Source organism: Mytilus galloprovincialis, chromosome 14 (assembly GCF_965363235.1).
Source record: "Mytilus galloprovincialis chromosome 14, xbMytGall1.hap1.1, whole genome shotgun sequence".
Lineage (NCBI taxonomy): Eukaryota > Metazoa > Mollusca > Bivalvia > Mytilida > Mytilidae > Mytilus > Mytilus galloprovincialis.
The window spans coordinates 49689988-49708573 of NC_134851.1; the positions used below are offsets into that span (position 1 = coordinate 49689988).

Below are 18586 nucleotides of genomic sequence, written 5' to 3' on the forward strand. Positions count from 1 at the left end.
TCGTAATTACCCTTGGCTACCGAAGATGCTTTTAGAATAGCTACCTGCCCCTGACATTTGTTTATTTTCATATTCTAATAAAGAAATACAAATCAGTCGATCACAAGCATGTACTGCCAATCTATAACTTCATTTTCCAAAAGCCGGGTTTTTCTTCAGAAATGAAACGAAACTAGATGTGTCAAAGCGACACGAACGGCCCGTCCCAAAAAGTTGAAAAATCTGCAATTTAAATATAAACACATGTGGACACAAACATGATGGTAGTCTCACAATCAGCTGAAAATCCGTATAACAGGAACTGTGATTTTCAATAATTTATCAAAGTCCAAAGTCCGTTATTTCAGCGAAAATAAGCGGAGCGGAACGAAACTTAAACTTGATCTATAACTCATCATGGTTAACTCACATACCAAAAATCAGCCCAATATCTGAAAGCGTTTAGAAAAAAAGTCTGTATAACTGTGATTTTTTACAATTTCTCAAAGTCCAAAGCCCGTAATTTCGGCAAAAATTAGAAGAGTGGAACGAAACTTAAACTTGATCTATAACTCATCATAGTTAATAAACATACCAAAAATAAGTCCAATATCTGAAGGCGTTTAGAAAAAACGTCCGTATAACTGTGATTTTCAATAATTTCTCAAAGTCCAAAGCCTGTAATTTCGGCAAAAAATAGTGGAGCGGAACGAAACTTAAACTTGATCTGTAACTCATCATGGTTAACTCACATACCAAAAATAAGCCCAATATCTGAAGGCGTTTAAAAAAACTCCGTATAATGGTTCGTTGCGGAATGACGGAATGACGAAATTACGGAATTTCGGACAAGGATAAGTTGCGGGGCCATAAAAAACATCTTTTGGTTACGTTTTGCAACTGTTCAAATTCATCTCTTTATGTATATTTCGAACAGGTCGAACTGATGTTCTTAAATCATGCTGACTGCCATTGACGATAGTTCTTTATATATATTCATATTTCATATAAAACTACTGCTCAATACTTTGAAGGCATTTAAAATGGGATTTTAAGAAGCATGCATCCGTTATAATTAGAACTACCACACTTATATTTCATTTTTTTTTTTGGGGGGGAGGGGGGGAGGGGGTACATTTTTGTAGTGAAAAGAATATTTCATTTTCCGATGTTATAAAGGCAAGTATTATAATTTTTATAATTTTAGTCTTGCAATTTGCTGGATATTTCAACAAATTTAAATTTAAATCATTATGTTCAAATCAGGAGAAAACAAAAACATCTTTAGACAATCTAATGACTTAACTGTCAGATTTGAAATGTTTATGATATTACATGTATTTGCAAATTAAAATAGTGTTAAAACTAACAAATCGTGTTAGCAGGGATAACAACACATTGAATAACTGAAAATAAATTTAATTATGAAAGATTAAGTTACTTTAAAAAAATCTAAACACAAAATAAAAATCTAGAAAAAAGGGGGTGTCTATTCCTGAAGTGCCTTCGTGTGATTTAGAATTACATATATTGAGGAAATCCAAACATAAACATGATAAGTAACTTATGAAAAATATATTATGCTTTAAAGAAATTTTTTGAAAAATAAAGCAGATATCAAATACTTATCATGCGTATTGAATAACAACATCATCAAACAAATTTAGGTTTGAATTATTTTATTTCAAGAATAAAGAAAATAGTTAATTTTAAGGCACATAAATCACTATGAATCTTATATTTCTTTTTTTTTTTTTTTTTTTTTCTTTTAATGAAAACGACCAGCGCATTACTGTGGATTCATTAATTATTCGTTGAATACTAATTTTCGTGAATTTCGTGGGTACAGGTAAACAACGGTTCAACGAATGACAAATGTTCTTTCAGCTTGTATGCAGACCTCGACAAAACAACGAAATTAAATATCCACGAACATACAAGTTTTCCTATATCCACGAAAATTGGTAACCACGAAAAACAAATGAATCTACAGTAATATAAGTTTGCCATTCTTCGTTTATTTATAAATAAAGTGTGTCCGTGTGTCTTTTTAAGACTTGTAATTAGTAAAATAATTAGACTTGCATCATATTTTAGAAAGTCAATAAGTCAAGTGAAAAAGCAGGATTTACAAGGTTTTTATTCGTTGAGCTCGAAGTAACAGTACGTTTTGCATAATAAGTAAAATAACATTAGGGCATATATAGGCTTTGAGTTACCCTCCCCCTTTTACACAAATAATAAATTACTGCATACCTCCAATGTAAGTATGATCTTACTCTTACATGTGAAATCTAAATAAATATAAGCTTTAATGCTGTTATGTATTCATAATTAAACTCAAATATATTAAAATAATATAGATTGATTATCAAAGTAACTCTTTTTGCTCAATAAAATTATTTTTTTCATAACACCCCAAAACAAGTTTATTTTTTTCATTTTGAGCTTAAATAAAATTAGTATTATTCAATAAACATGATTTTAATCAAAAAATCATTGAATTACTTAATAAACAAGCTTACCTTGCAAGCATTTAAACCACGTTGTTAATTTGTCGATCTGGCAAGTCCTGACATGATCTCAAGTCGGTAAAATTCAAGCAATCTGATTGGTTGGTTTCGTTACGATATATTTATAAATAGTACCTGACAGTGTTGAGAGGCAATAAATAGAATTAGGTGTTTTCCACAAGACAAGTGATTTAAAAATACTTAACTTTTTGACTAGCTACTGTGTTTATATATAAATATTTATGTATTCAAAGGGGAACAACTCAGGGGTGACTTCAACAACAAAAAATATTAAAGAACCGAATTCGAAATTTACATATTTTTGTATGCATATCTGAAAAAAATGAAACTATCTATAAGCATGTATACATTTTTAAGAAAGCATTAGGGTTATCTAGACCGATAATCTCACTATCAACAAAGTATACGACAGTTTATCCTTCTGTGATGGAGTTGGATATGGGTCATTGGGTTACAGGGTTAAAGGGCAACTGAAGGGGTGTTGATAAATTAATTGGATTGTTTTACAAAATTTCTTTCATCTCTCAGATCATTGATGAAAATTTTCTCTCAAAATTTACTCTAGACTTGAGAATATGCAAAGTTCAAATATTTTTTAATCATTTTTTAAAGATATTAATTTTATAAATATGTACTCCTCTGTTGTTCCCTGGAAAGACAAGTCTACGGAGAATGGAAAAATCAAAACGCTGTATTACATTGCATCCTATATATAGCTGTGCGCTCCGCCCTAAAAGTTTGTCCTTGAAATCGTTTTTCCTATGAAATAGTACATGTATACACAATGACACATATTTACTTTAACATGTCATAGCTTAATTACAACTAGCACACATCGTCATAGCTTATACAGTAACAGTAAAAATAAGATTACCAAATTAACACATTGTTCTTAAACTTCAAAGCTGACTCCTCTTTAGCAGACTTACCATGCATATGATTATCTAGCCGGGCCATGTTAGATATGATTAAGCCAACGTTTGACTTACGTCCAGTGGCAAATAGTTCATACATTTTAGGACCATCTGAACATCACATAAACAAGAGCAATTACGTACCAGAAGAATTGACAGACTTAATTATGTTATCATTATATACAGTGGTCATAACAAAATATATACAGTGGTCACAGAATATTTAAGCATTATATGCAGCGGTAACATGTATGTGACGATTGCATATAACTTTGTGACCACTGCATCTACTGCTGGTACTACTGCGTATAATGATGTTGTGAACTCTATCAGAAAAATGTAGTTAGAGCTGATGCCTCGTAAAGGTTGAGTGCCAAGTCAAAGAACTCTTTTAACAACGTTTTTTGAACGCATGAGGCCTGTTGCAAGGTATATTATCTGACCCACTTTTTCTCCGGTTCCGATCTCGAAACTTATTGTGAGCATTTAAGATCTTTAACATATTCTGATTATTTCCCTCCTTTATTTATTGTAAAACATTTGAACAATAGGTTTTAATGAGAATGTCAAAAATGCGCATGCGATATTTGCCACTGGATGTTAAGCAAATACCAGTCAATTAATCAATCAGTCAGGGGAATGTACAGAATGCAGCGGGGTGAACATATATATTAGCTGGTGCTAAACCCTCTACTCACCTAGGACAGTGGTGTAACAATACAACATCAGAACAAACTACAACAACCAATTGAAAGGGGATTGACGCGTCAGAAATGTAACAGAAAGAAAAAAAAACATCTATTTTAGCAACCTTTAAACCGTCTTTGTTAGACTCTTACACTGACCGTTTTTATCACCGCTCAAAATATTAGAAAAAATCGAATTGTCTCTCTTTGGTTTTTTATTATTACTCACAATCATGGTGTCTCCTCCTGCGGTGGGGTCGGATATCGGTTATATTGTTAAGAGTGAAAAGGCCGACTGATAGGCGTTGTTATGTTTGGCGGTTTTTTTTACCTGATTTCGTTAATTCCTCAGATGATTAATAATGTTTATCTTCCCTCCAAATTTACTTCAAACTTGAGAATTATATGCAAAGTTCAAATTTTACTTTTTAAAGATATCATGGATATTGAATTGTATAAATGTTAACTCCTTCGTTGTACCTTAGAACGATAAATATACAAAAATGGAAAAATCAAAACGTTGTATTTCTTGTATCCTATTCATAGCCATGCGCTCCGCCCTTAAGTTTTGTCCTTGAAACGTTTTCTTATGAAATAGTATAATTTTTAAATACAATGTACATTCCCATATCAAAGCTTACACATTAGTGCTTATATAATTACATCATTATATATTATAGGGTCTGTAAATTTTACTTATCCGGATCCGAACTTAATTTGCCAATCAAATTTCATTTTGTATATGAGCATTTACTTTAAATCTATAATTAACATTGTTTTTTCTCCTTTCTATATTGCATATTATCTGAACATTGTAGTGACATATTCCCATGAAATATTTGCCACATTAATCGATGGGTGTTTCAAACTTTCATGGAGCTGTTAGTTATGTTGTTTTTTGTTCCGTGTTGAAGGGTCACTGTGACTTTGAGATGAAGAACAGTGATACATCCGCTGTTCCTTTGCTTTTTGTGTGTTTTTACTGTGTATACATGTACTGATTTTGTATCGTGGATTTTCTTTTATCAAAATCTTTTGAAAAGGGATTCAAGAAGATCGGTACAAAGCAAAAAAATAATTAAGAAAATACAACATTAAGTACAGATCTGAGTATCCGCAGCTACTGAAAGTTAATTCAAGACCAATAACAACTATTTTCGTAACTTTTGATCCGTCATACAATTACTACTTAAAATGTCATAAAACAAAATCGAGTTGTCTCTCTTTCAATTTTTAATTATTTAACTAAGACGATTAATAGACGAAAAGCAGCTGACAGACTTATCCTAACACATTATTACTTTTCTATCTATTCGCAGATCACACCCTTGCAGTTACGTTTGAAAAAAAAACAAGACTTAATATTTCTGCCCCTATCCACATACTTTCACTATCAAAACCCGGGCCCAATTCCGCGACCTTGCCACCTTTCGGAACCTACATGTACCTATTGTATTGTTTATTAATTTGTTCTCGACCAGAATATTCATGAAATACTTGCTCCTGAATTTTTATCAAGCTATATCCACATACTCTGATTTTTCAAGGCCAAATTCCCATACCTTAATCATAATCCAACTGCCTTTCAAAATCTACCTGTTGTATTGTTTGTTAATAATATCTCGATCTGAATATTCATGAATTACTTGCTACTGAGCATAGAACATCGACAATCAATCCCAGAGGCGGATTTAGGGGGGGGCAGGGGGCCCGGGCCCCCCCTTTTTGGGAAAAAAATTGGTTGCTTATATAAGGAATCACTGAAGCGTGACTGGAACGGGCCCCCTATTAGGTCAGTCAGTGGGCCCCCACTTTTGAAAATTTCTGGATCCGCCACTGAATCCGTCTATGACATATTGTTTATTGATGTAAATTTATATTCACAAATTCAAGTTATTAAGGGGGCTCGCGGGTCTAAATTTGTTTTCTTAATATAGGATTTAGCTATATTTTTCTATAAATGAACTTTAACTTATACTTAAGGTGGTACCTAACACTACAGGGAGATAACTCTGTAAAGTCAGCTTAACGTTTTAATTACGTTGTGTTGTAAAGGGAATATTAAGCTTCTCAATGATCAAAATTGGTGTTTGTCAAACTGCTATATAACCAGTGTAATTTTTCTGACAAAACGGTTGGTTCAAAATTTTTGAAATTTTTATATTTTTGTTGAAGGGTTTAATTAAATACTTTGACAAAATTTTATGAAAATTAAACGAGCCAAATTAATTTTAGTGAAAGTGTTGGGTACCACCTTAATAGAAAAATAGAATTAAAAAATGGGGTCACCGTTCATTTACGCTTACAATCAGCCTTCGAAAAACGCATCATACATTTTTGTAAAAGAATTTTTTTTGTATTGAACTAATGGAGAAATAGAGGTAATATCGAAATAAATTAGAGGCTCCAATGAGCCGTTGTCGCTCACCTGATATTTTTATAAACAATTGATACATGAATTATGCAACTGGTATACTTTTGCTTTATTTTCAGAAGACTTTTGTAAAAGATTAACAAATATTTATAAAAAAAATTGTTAAAAAATTACTTTAAAGGTCAATAATTCCTTATATGGTCAATTGACCATTTTGGTCATATTGAACTATTTGTAGACCTAACTTTGAAGAACATTATCGCTGATTTCAGTTTATTTCTATCTATAATAATAATATTCAAAATAACCAAAAACTGTAAAATGTCAATAAAATTACCAATTCAGGGGCAGCAACCCAACATCAGGTTGTTTGATTCATTTAAAAATTTCAGAACAGATAGATTTTAACCTGATTAACATTTTTACACATTGTCCAATTTGCTCTAAATGCTTTAGTTTCAGAGATATAAGCCAGAACTTTACCCCTATGTTCGCTTTTTAGCCATGTCGCCCATATTGGTTGGCAGGCGGGATCATCGGACACAATTTTTAAACTACATACCCTAATGATCATTGAAAGTAAGATTGGTTGTATTTGTCTCAGTAGTTTCAGAGGAGAAGATTTTTGTAAGATTACAAAAATTTGCGAAAATTTGTTTAAAACTAACTTTTAAGGGCAATAACTCCTTAAGAGGTCAATTGTGGTCATGTTGACTTTTTTGTAGATATTACTTTGCTGAACATTATTGCTGTTTAAAGTTTATCACTATCTAACAGTTTCCAAGATAACAACCAAAAACTTCAAAATGTCCTTTAAATTACAAATTCCAGGGCATCAACCCAACAACGGGCTGTCTGATACGTCTGAAAATTGCAGGACGGATAGATCTTACCTGATGAACAATTGTACCCTTGTCAGATTTGCTCTAAATGCTTTGGTTTTTGAGATATAAGCCAAAATCTACATTTTACCTCTATATTCTTTTTTTAGCCATTGCGGCAATATTGGTACGTAGGCCGACTCATCGAACACATTTTTGAAACTAGTTACCCCAATGATGATTGTGGCCAAGTTTGGTTGAATTTGGCCAAGTAGTTTCAGAGGGGAAGATCTTTGTAAAAGTTAACAGACAACGACGACGACGGACGACGAACGCCAAGTGATGAGAAACTTGGCCCTTTGGGCCAGGTGAGCTAAAAAAAAAGAACTAAATTACAGAAATCGCTCAAATTTTACAATAGTTTAGTTTAAGTACAGCTTATTTGTAAATAACAATAAAAAAATATAGGTCGCCGATGAGTTATAAAAAAAAAGGTATTTCAATTTTAATGCCAAAAAATGGCATTTTTGGACCAAAGGGAGATAATTTGGAGCTTATTCAATGATATATAAATTTTAAAAGTCATCTGGGACCAAAACGAATTGATTTTTTGGAATGATTTTTGTACCATATGACAAAGTAGCAAACCAATGAAGTAATAAATAAAATTTGTAATGAAAAAAAAAATGTTTAATTTTTTTCTGAAATTTTTATATCCTCGAGCCTCCTTTTAAAGTTAAGAGAGCAACCAATAATTGTGGTTACGAGGAAACTGTTCTGGTATTGAACGATTGGGTTGGCGAGGAAAAGGTTCAGTTCTCGTCTTACAGTGGGTGTGAGGGAAAGGTTCAGTTCTCGTCTTATCGTGGTTGCGAGGAAATAGTGCAGCTATCGACTTATCGTCGACTTATCGTGTTGGCGGCGAAAAGGTTCAGGTGTCGACTGATCTAAAGTATCGACTAGTCATGGAAACGGGGAAAAGGTTCAGTTATCAAATAATTTTGGTGGCTAGGAAAAGGTTCAGTTATCCACTTATCGTGATGGAGAAGTAAAGATCGGTCCAGGAGGTATCGACTAATCATGGTGATCAGAAAAAAAGGTTCTGACTGTGAAACTATACAGAATGTACTTGAATAAAGAGATTTGACTAAAGTAGTCAGGCTTTTGTAAATAGATCCATTTAATAATCAAGTTATGACCACTGTGATATTTTTTTGACATGGTTGACTTTCAAGGCAATATATTTAGCAACTAGTGTGACGAAAGTCCTTGCTATAACATTGAAAAGATATAATTTTTCATTGTTTACAGGGGAGGTAATATTTAGTCACGACATTTCCCACTGTAAATCTATCTTATTCTCGTTTGCATTATCTCCCTTTGAACAAGGACAACTGCCGGAGAAACTGTAAAAGACGTCAAAAGCACTTTTGCTGTTTTGATTCTTCATTATGTTAAAATTTTTCAAAAAATTGTCCGATGGTATTTAATTGTCAATCAAAAATCTTTAAAGGTAAGCAATGTAAATAACTTTTGAACATTTAATGTAAAAAAAAACCATCTAAATTGCAATTTGGACGTGACTTACTTTTTACCTTAGTTAGAAAGTAGAATGACTGTGTAGGAAATAATGCATGTTATTGAATATTTATGTAATGAGATTTCAAGGATCGTTTTGCTTACTTAAGGAATAACTGTAATATTTTTTTTTTTTTTTTTTTTTTTTTTTTTGTCTATAAAAAAATAACATAAAAATGTGGTGCACACTGAATAATAGTTATTTAAAGTGTGCACCACATTTTTTATGCTATTTCGAATAGGCAGAAAAAATATAACAGTCAGTTCTTATGATTTTATTCTTAATTCCATTTTAAACCGGAGTAAATCATGAAAAAACGTTGATAACGTCAAGGTCACATGACAAAATTATGTCTATGATCTGATAAACAAAAAGACGTCAGCCAATCAGCAGACGTGTTACATCCAAAATTAAATTATAAGTAAATAAACTCATCATAGATACCAGGCTTGAAATAGTGTACGTCTGATGAGTGTTTCGTCTACAAAAAAAAACATCAGTGACGCCCTAATAAAAGTTGTTATAAGTCCATTTAAAGTCCCCGTTTCATGACTGTGACCTACCGATTTAGACTTGTTTCCGGGTTTGTATTAGCTTGACTAACACGATACACGCGAAGCATTTTTTGATCGCTTACCCTTCCTGATCACCTGAGATAACACCCAGTTTTCGGTGGGGTTCGTGATGCTAAGTTTATCTATGATGTGTTTTGTGTACTATTGTTTGTCCATTTTTTTTTTTACTTTTTTGGCCATGGCGTTGTCAGTTTATTTTCGATTTATGAGTTTGAATGTCCATTTGGTATCTTTTGCCAGGGCCGTAACTAGGGTTCGAATTCAGGGGAGGCAGGGGTATGGGGGCCGCCGATTGAGGCCCTCAAGAGAGGGGGTTTGCCCCCCCCCCCCCCGTCGATTTTTTTCTCAGTAAAATGGCTAAAAAAGACCCATTTTCCTTCGATTTCCTTTAAGAAACGACAGTATTGCTTGAACCTGGACGCAATTTATATGCAAACAACCTTTCTTTGACCTATAATTATTAACATTAAATAATTTTTTTCTCAATATGTCTAAAAATCACCTGTTTTCCTTCGATTAAGAAACATCAGTATTGCTGGATCCTGGAAACAATATTTATGCATACAATTGTTATTTGTTTTATAGATATTTTTGTTAGAAATCAAACTGGTAAGTTAAAAAAAACATATAAAGATATTTTTGTTAGAAATCAAACTAGTAAGTTAAAAAACATATAAAGATATTTCTGTTAGAAATGAAACTGGTAAGTTAAAAAACATATAAAGCAAGATCATAGAACGCAAGATATTTTTTTTTTATCGAGGACCTTGAATTTCAATATTATTGAAAGCTGAACAGACATGTATATAACTACAACCAGGGACTTTCTATATATATATACTATTCAGCTGGTAACGAATTTCCGATATCATAAAAGATTCACAATAAAAAAGGAACTTACTGTGCTTAATTGAGCCCCTAAATAAATGTGAATTATTATTATATTATTATAGTTGAGTTTTATTCAAAATTGTCGAAAGCAAAGTCTCATATGCGTTCTCGTACGAATACTGAATAACAGCCGGACGACCACACGAATTAAAAATTAAAAACAATACTGAAACGGTACACTTTCGATCAAAAATCCGCAAAATGACAGATATATCACATATCATGATAACACTGTTAAAACTGTAAACTTGTGTTGTTTATGATATTAATTCAATTTCTTCGTGTACATATTGGCAATATTTCATTTTGTTACTTCAAAAAACAAATTGGTATAGAAAATTCAGGGGAGGCAACTGCCTCCCCTGCCTCATAGGTAGTTACGGCCCTGTTTGCCCCTCTTTTTTAAGAACATTGATGAACAAAGAATCATGAAGGTTTTGCCAAATACAGCTAAGGTAATCTATTCGTGGAAGTAAGAATTACTTGGTGCATATTTTACATGTGTGTCTTTATCTACTAGTATCACTTCTGTTCTTTTTCAGATGGAGGCAAGATAATTCAGATTTATACCCAAAATTACCAGATATGGATAAAAAAAAACACAGTTAAGATTAGGAACTCACAAACAATTTAATAAAACCACAATTTATGGGCCCGTCTAAAACAGGTATTCCATTAAGTGCGGTAGTTTTTTCCTCGTCTGTCGCACTCGGTCTGGAAGGAATCTGGTGTTGCTATCAGATAGCTTCAACCGCACTTGAATTATTCATTTGCACTTTCCTACAAATAGAATTAAGTATTTATCATACGACGTAGATTTGTATGGTGTACGTCAATAAAACAGCAACCTAGCGAAAAAGTATAAAATCAAAAGACTATCTGGAAGTCAAAATACGACTTACAATGTAGCATACACAGTGATATTGTTGTTGTTTTTCAAAACTACCTCTACCCTTTTTTATTGGGAAAATATGCGTAATTTTCATCAAATTGGAAAATTTAGAATTAACCATGAATTTGACTGAAACTTAAATTTACAGACCCCTTTCAAGAGTGAAGCCCTGCTTTGAAATAAGACCCCGTTTTTTCATTGATGATCCATAAATATACCCTCAAATCTGCACATATAGTAATTTTAGGCATAAAAAAATGTATAAATGAGTATTTTTCAGTTTGTATTCATGCACAATTACTACTGTCACTGCACTGTTTGGGAAAAAGTTGTCTTCTTGGGAATAATTATCAGCCATTTTTTTTTCAAATTGGGATTCTTCTCCAGAGGAAAAAGCCTTTATTCTCCATTAATTTAATGCAAACAATATCACTGATACATGACATACACCAGTCTGACAGCAACCCTCGAATACGACGCCAGGAAGACTCATGTGGTCACTCGTTTACACCGAACTAAATGAGTTTTTGCATAACACATGTTGTTGTGTTGCTGTCTCACTGTCGTGTACACGACATCTTTGCTGACCACGTGTTAGATCAAAATATTAACCGTGGAATGTTAATCACCAAAATTTAATGTATGTTTTTAAATGTTTTTAATTGGCAGAAATAAAACATTTCTCAAATTGAATACGGGATGAAAAGCTACAACTGTCTACAGCCTGTCATGTGATGTGATGAAAGATTCCAGATCCTTGTCAGAACAATTCAATTACCGTCGTTATCTCGCATTTTCTCGCGCCATTACTGGCATTTTCGTGAATATATCTCTTTCCTTATCTTAGTTATTAATCAAATGTAACGACTTGTTTTTCTTTTATCTTATGACAAATTAGAACCTATAATAAAGACAGAGGTGCCCCGAAGCGAACAAAATGGACGACAGTGTTCTGTAATACCTCACTTCTTTCAGCATAACGTATCTGTAAAGATAAGATAGCGAGGAGATGAAAAACGAATTATGTATACTGAATGATCGGTAGAAGAAGAAATGTTACTGATATTAAACATTTTATGTAGAAGTTGATGCATGCTGCATTATTGTTGTTGGTCCGATCAATTATTTACTTACAGATACTCAGATAGTGCATCCAGCTTCAGGTGCACAAGTATTAAAACTAAGTTACTCTGATTAAGCATCAACCATTCATCTTTTGTAAGGAGAAGTACTGTCTTCTGATTTTGTTTTGTTTGTTTCTATTGAAAACTATTTAAAAAATAAACACAAATTTGATTAAAAACTTTGCTGTTCATGATTGTTTAAAAAAGATATTTTTGAAAATTGAGAAAAATGGTTTATTCTTAGCTAGAAAAAAAAATGGATCAATGTTTGTATGCTTGTATCTATAATTTTCTCAGTTTTTAGCTTATCTGTGTGATTATAAATTATGAATTACATAACATAACTAGTGTAAATTAGTTTACAATGCACCAAAAGTAGCACATCTCTAAGGCTTAATAGGTGCATATTTATTTAGACAAATTACCAATCTGCGTTTTAGAAACTCAAGTGACCCTTTTCGGACATATTGAAACATTACTTTTATTACAAAAATACTGTTATAAATGTAACTTTCTGCTGATTATTTTGTTATTATTTTTTACCCTTCTCATTCATTTAAGTTTCGAAATTTCAATTGCATATGAACGAAAATATAAATTACATCAAAATTTTAATTTGGTATATAAATGGGCTGTTAAAATTTTGAAAACGTTTCAAAAGTATTCGGACTTTTCAGAATGAAAATGACGCGAGTGAAAGCTGTCTTTTTGTTTGAAGCATTCGAAACAGCAAATCAGTGACGTTATCAATGCGATGTCTATTAAAAAACATAAGAATTCGGGCTTCCCAAATGAACCTCGTATATTTATACAACAAAAAGATAGATATATTTTTCAAATTATCATGACAATTAACATGAACCAGATATAAGCAACTCGAGTTTCACAAGAAAGAAGTTTTGTTCCGAAATATAAAATGGGACAGTACGTCATGGGCGTGAAGCGTCTGTGTGACTTGCTTATCTTTAAAACGTTCCTGTGACTTGTTTATCAATGTCAGTTGAAGTGAAAGATAGCCCGTTATCTGCATGTTTGGAGCCAATTTGTAGTCTGTGGTTAAAAAGAAATGTTATATATTGGAAATATTTTCTGCGTTGGTGATTACAGAAGAATATAAAGCTGTGAGTAGTTTTTTTCTTTTTTCAATATAAAATGAATCGAAAAATTACGGCATGCACCTGCTTTACGACAATCTATCGCAATAAAGCATACACCAAATCAGTTATTAAAATTTTATTGTCGTAGATTACCAGGAATAACCAAATTCTGAACATTTTTTAATTGAAGGGACTTCTGCAAAATGAAATCAAATAGGGAACTACTGTTACAGAATCAAAAAGTACAATGACTACTTAAAAATATCAAATATAACTTGTTTGCAATTTCCTTACCAGATTCACTTATATATTGTCCAATATTTCGTACTCTGGGGCTGGATTGACTTTACACTAGCTTACGTAACTGCTCGATCGGTACGTTGTGTTATTTGTCTTTTTATGTCCCCGATTCATCGAATAAATAAGGCCAAATAAAAAAGTATGTGTGGTTCCAGTTACATCTGAAAAAAAGTTAGGGTAGGTAGGTAGGGATTTATGTTTTTAGGCCAAATAAAAAAGTATGTGTGGTTCCAGTTACATCTGAAAAAAAGTAGTATTGCTTCTTCTTCTTCATGTTTTTCTTCCTCTAGTGGTCATACCACCCCTGCACGGGCCAAAACTTTTTGTCTGTTGAAATTGACACATTATAATCAAGATAAATTGTATTAATTTCCATGAGACAGTGTGTCGCGTATCATCTTGACCTTTAAATTTGGACCTCGGGGTTAAAATGGTTGATTTTATGGACATTTTCTTGTTCTGAACGTAACCTTGTTATTCTTTGGCATATAGTTATGATATTTGTTACATTGGTGCACCACATCAAGATGATGTCTCGGATTCTCCGAAAGTTGATATATGACCTTGACCCTTTTGACCTCAAGTTGAAAGATTAATTTCATTGTCATGTCCTCTCAAAATCACAGTATAAAAACCTTTTTTAGTACTCAGATTTGTGATCCCGAAAATAGGGGCCATACATCATCCCCTGGATTAATCAAGTGTAAACAATATGATTTTCTTAATAGTCTTGATTATAAACCTAGTTCACTATAAATTTTATACGACCACAATTTTTTGGCAGCCGTATAATGGTATGACATTGTCTTTGTCTGCGCTGTCGTCTATGTCGTCCGAAGCCGTAACTGTTTTGAAAAAGGGGCAAAACAGAAGATTGTTTCTTGTTTCTGGACAACAACATGTACATCAATATATGGATCTCTATGATAACCACAAGGTTGGATATATCGCAAAAGAAAGGTTATAATTGAGTTGGGGTTGTGGTCCTAAACCATTTTGGAGAAAGGGTCCAAAACATTACTTTACTAATACAGTTTGTTGACCAATTTCAATGGGGTTTAAATCAAAGTCTTGAATTCTTGGGGTTCTTTAACATGCTGATAGTTACCGTGTATTTATATAGATTTGTAATTTTCCCCCGTTTTTATAGTGGTCCTTATTTAGGTCCAAATGGTCCTAAATTTAACTTTGTTTGATTTCAACAAAAACGGGAATCATTGGGGTTCTTTGACATTATGCTGAATCTAACCTTAGATTTACAAAATGTATAATTTGTACTTTGGACCTGGTTTTTAAATTGGCCCACATAAAGATCCAAAGGGTCCAAAATTAAATTGAGTAGAAACTTAGTTTATTCTTTTAACAAAAAATGAATTAAACAATTAATTGTTCACAAAACGCTATATAAAAAAAACATGTGATTTGGAAGGGTGGACAGCGCCAGTTACACATGTGGTATCCGTCGTATTGTTCAATATGACAAACATGTCTATCCATGATGTCACACTCGAGAAAAAGAGAATGGGATTGTTGCTATGACGATTGGAAAATACCTCTTGATCATCTGTGACACATGCAGATATTCCATAACAAACCGAAAAACTTTCGAAGGAATCACTCTAACTCTACCACTATAATACCTTGGTTCAAATTATCTCTATATGTCAGAAGGAAATCATGATAGGAAACGCAAGCTTTGGAATACCGTATTAAATGAAATATACTCCAAATGCTGTTGCGCTGATGTCATTTCGCTACATATAGAGATTGACATCTTTTTGTGCCCCTCCCCCCCCCCCCCCCCACCACCACCACCACCACCAAAAAGCGGAGGGGGCATTAAGGTTTACCCATGTCCGTCTGTACGTCTGTATGCCATCCTCTAGCTAAAGTTTGCCTCACCCAAATGTTTTGAAACTTAAACACAACTGCCTGTTACCACAAAACATAGATCTAGTTTGAATTTGGGTAGTGTCACTTTTACCATTCTAGAGCTATGCCCCCTTACAAATGGAAAAAAAATGCTGATTTTTATTTAGTTTCGTTCCCTAACTTTAGTTTGCCTCAAACAAATGGTATGAAACTTATATGCAATGTTTATTACCACAAAACACAGATCAAGTTTGAATTTGGGTAGCGTCACTTTTACAATTATAGAGTCATGCCCCTTTGCAGACGAAAAAAATGCTAAATTTTTCGTGTCCGTTCTCTGACTTGTCTCAAGCAAATGATATGAAACTTATACATAATGTTTCTTATGACCTCTGAAACTGGTTTTAGAATAGCTAGGCAAAACACGTTTTCTTTCTTCTTTTTTTTTTTTTTTTGACTTGGCACCAGTGTCTTGCGACGTCTTATTTTTACATGTTTATCATGATGATATTCTAAATTCTTAAATTCTATTCATGTACCGTATATGCACCACTCACGATAACGATGGGGAGCATTATGTTTTTTGGTATGTGCGTCCGTCCGTTCGTTTACATGCATTTAGAACCTATCCGTTTCGTATCCCAATTTCTAAAAATTATTTCTTACATGATATTTTTAATGTGCATTCAATACTTTTAACAATTTATCTCCCTTGGTGATTGGGTCAGTATCAATAGTATAAATGTTATTATATGTATTTATTGCGAATTGATGAGTGAAAATTATACTAAACGGATCAACATGTGTGGTAAATAAATATGTACAAACCAACCATAATTACTTTTTCTCTCTAAACGTCATGTTCGATTACCAGAAATGAACACAAAGTTTGATGAGGAAAAACACGAGTCAAGTTCGATTTTGGAAAGTATACATAACAAGTGATGATATAAAACATGAGTTTTATACTGCTATACATAGGTAATGATTTATAGCAAGAATTTAAATATGAGCGTTAAATGTTAATGACCCGCCAACTATAGTTCAAGGGGTATTATGCTTTCTGTTATCTGCGTCCGTCAAGTATCGATTTTTTTTTTTTTAAAGTTAGGTTAAATTCTGGTTTTAAGTTGATTTACAATGAAAATGTGGTAAAAATCACTTGAAACTTTGTATATACTATTCTATAGTAATGCTCCTTCCCAAATGGAAAAATAGGAATATAATATTTGTTGTAAAAATATTAATGATGTAACTGTTATAATTAATTTTTAATATTGGATTTATCCATAATTGTAGTTGAATCAACTACAACCAATGCTTTATTCAATGCAATGTTCACTAAGAAAATTAAAACATTTTTTACACTTTGATTAATGTTCTTCAGTTTTGTCACTTTGTTACTTTATATGATATCCAAGCGGAGGCATCTGTGTTCCATGGACACATTCTCCATTTTTTGAAGAAAACTTTCTAGAAAATAGCTAAAGCTCTTACCATTTCTAATTTGTTATTTTTTTCAATTGAAGGAGCAGGGTAAACCATATTCGCCGAGGGTGAAACATATCCGATTCATGCTACTGATTCTCGCACTGTTTATGCATGTGACAGCAATCAATCCACTCTAGCAAAAGCAATAAAAACGAAACATGTCAAATGATTTCATCATGACAAACTATATTCCCACCTTTTTTCAAATTGACATTAAGATGTCTCAATTAAACAGGTGCATGCATATGTTTTAATTGTTACCCATGACATTTCTTTACTTATTTTTTTCACTCCTTCTAGTCTAAGAAAAAAACGTCTGGAATCTGCTATATGAACCTAAAAACCAGTCCATTAGCCTCAGTTTGACATCTGTATTTTAACTAGCATGTAGCGTCTATTTAAGATTAATTGCTTCTTAAACAAAGCATAAGATGATCAAATTAATTTAAGTGATTTTTAACGCCTCATTTAATTACTTCCATTTCAAGGGGCTCAACCCAGTCCATTCTTGATTCTTCGACAGGTGAAAAAAATGTAAGGTAAAATAAGTCGCAATCCATCTTCATCAATAAGATCACATGAAAGCATGGCCCCTCAACCTGTTGCACTATATGTTCTTAAGATATTTGTTAACCTAATATTCTGCGAATAATGTACATAAATGAAACTTATTTATGTACTACAGTAAACTAATGAATTTTATTTCACTCTTTAAATTTATCCTACTTGCGAAAACAATTATATATTTTTTCAAATATATGTACCTCCATTTTCCCTTCAAACTTTTATTGTTTCCCATTTTGATAGACAATGCATTATATCTGTTTTGATATATTGACGAAAATCTGTGTGTTATATATACTTGACAATAAATAAATTTGTTGTTTTTACTGTCTTCTGATTGGTTAAAATTATTAGTTTCGCGGATTATTCAATGTGAAGAGTCAAAAATTAGTTTTATGGTTCGATAAATTCAAAATAGATAATAGCCATTCATTAAATATGCAAAATTCAGGGATACATTGTATATAGTTGGGATTTTTTTAAGACACATGAATTGTATTATAATTGTTTCATTTTATATAGTAACTGGTACAACTGATGTATTTTATGTAGTAAATATCTTCTATAACCAGACAGATAATTCTACAAAACAATGCTAGATTTTTTTTGAATTTGTGTTCACATTGCATTCCAAAACTATGATGCACTGTACCATATTTTCATCATCCATCATCCAAGATCTAGCTTTATAAATAACTTTACACAACATGAAAAGCTTGATTGTGATTCCCTTGCACATGTACATGTATTTCCAATATATTTATGTTTGCATGTATAACAATTCTTACCAGTTTGATAAATTAAGATGAAACCACACATTGATTTTAAAATTTCCCGCCATATATACATTTGGAGTATTGCACTCAGCAGTTATCATAAAATCATTAACAGAA

At 32.4% G+C, this 18586-nt stretch overlaps 1 protein-coding gene across 1 annotated transcript in view; it reads left to right on the top strand.

The window, feature by feature from the left end:
• Window positions 1-13471: 13471 nt before the first annotated feature.
• Window positions 13472-18586, top strand: part of LOC143059072 (frizzled-5-like) — a 76622-nt gene continuing 71507 nt past the window's right edge. The window contains exon 1 of the mRNA XM_076232537.1: window positions 13472-13490. The gene's annotated coding sequence lies outside the window, so the exon portion shown is untranslated. The remainder of the gene's footprint in view (window positions 13491-18586) is intronic.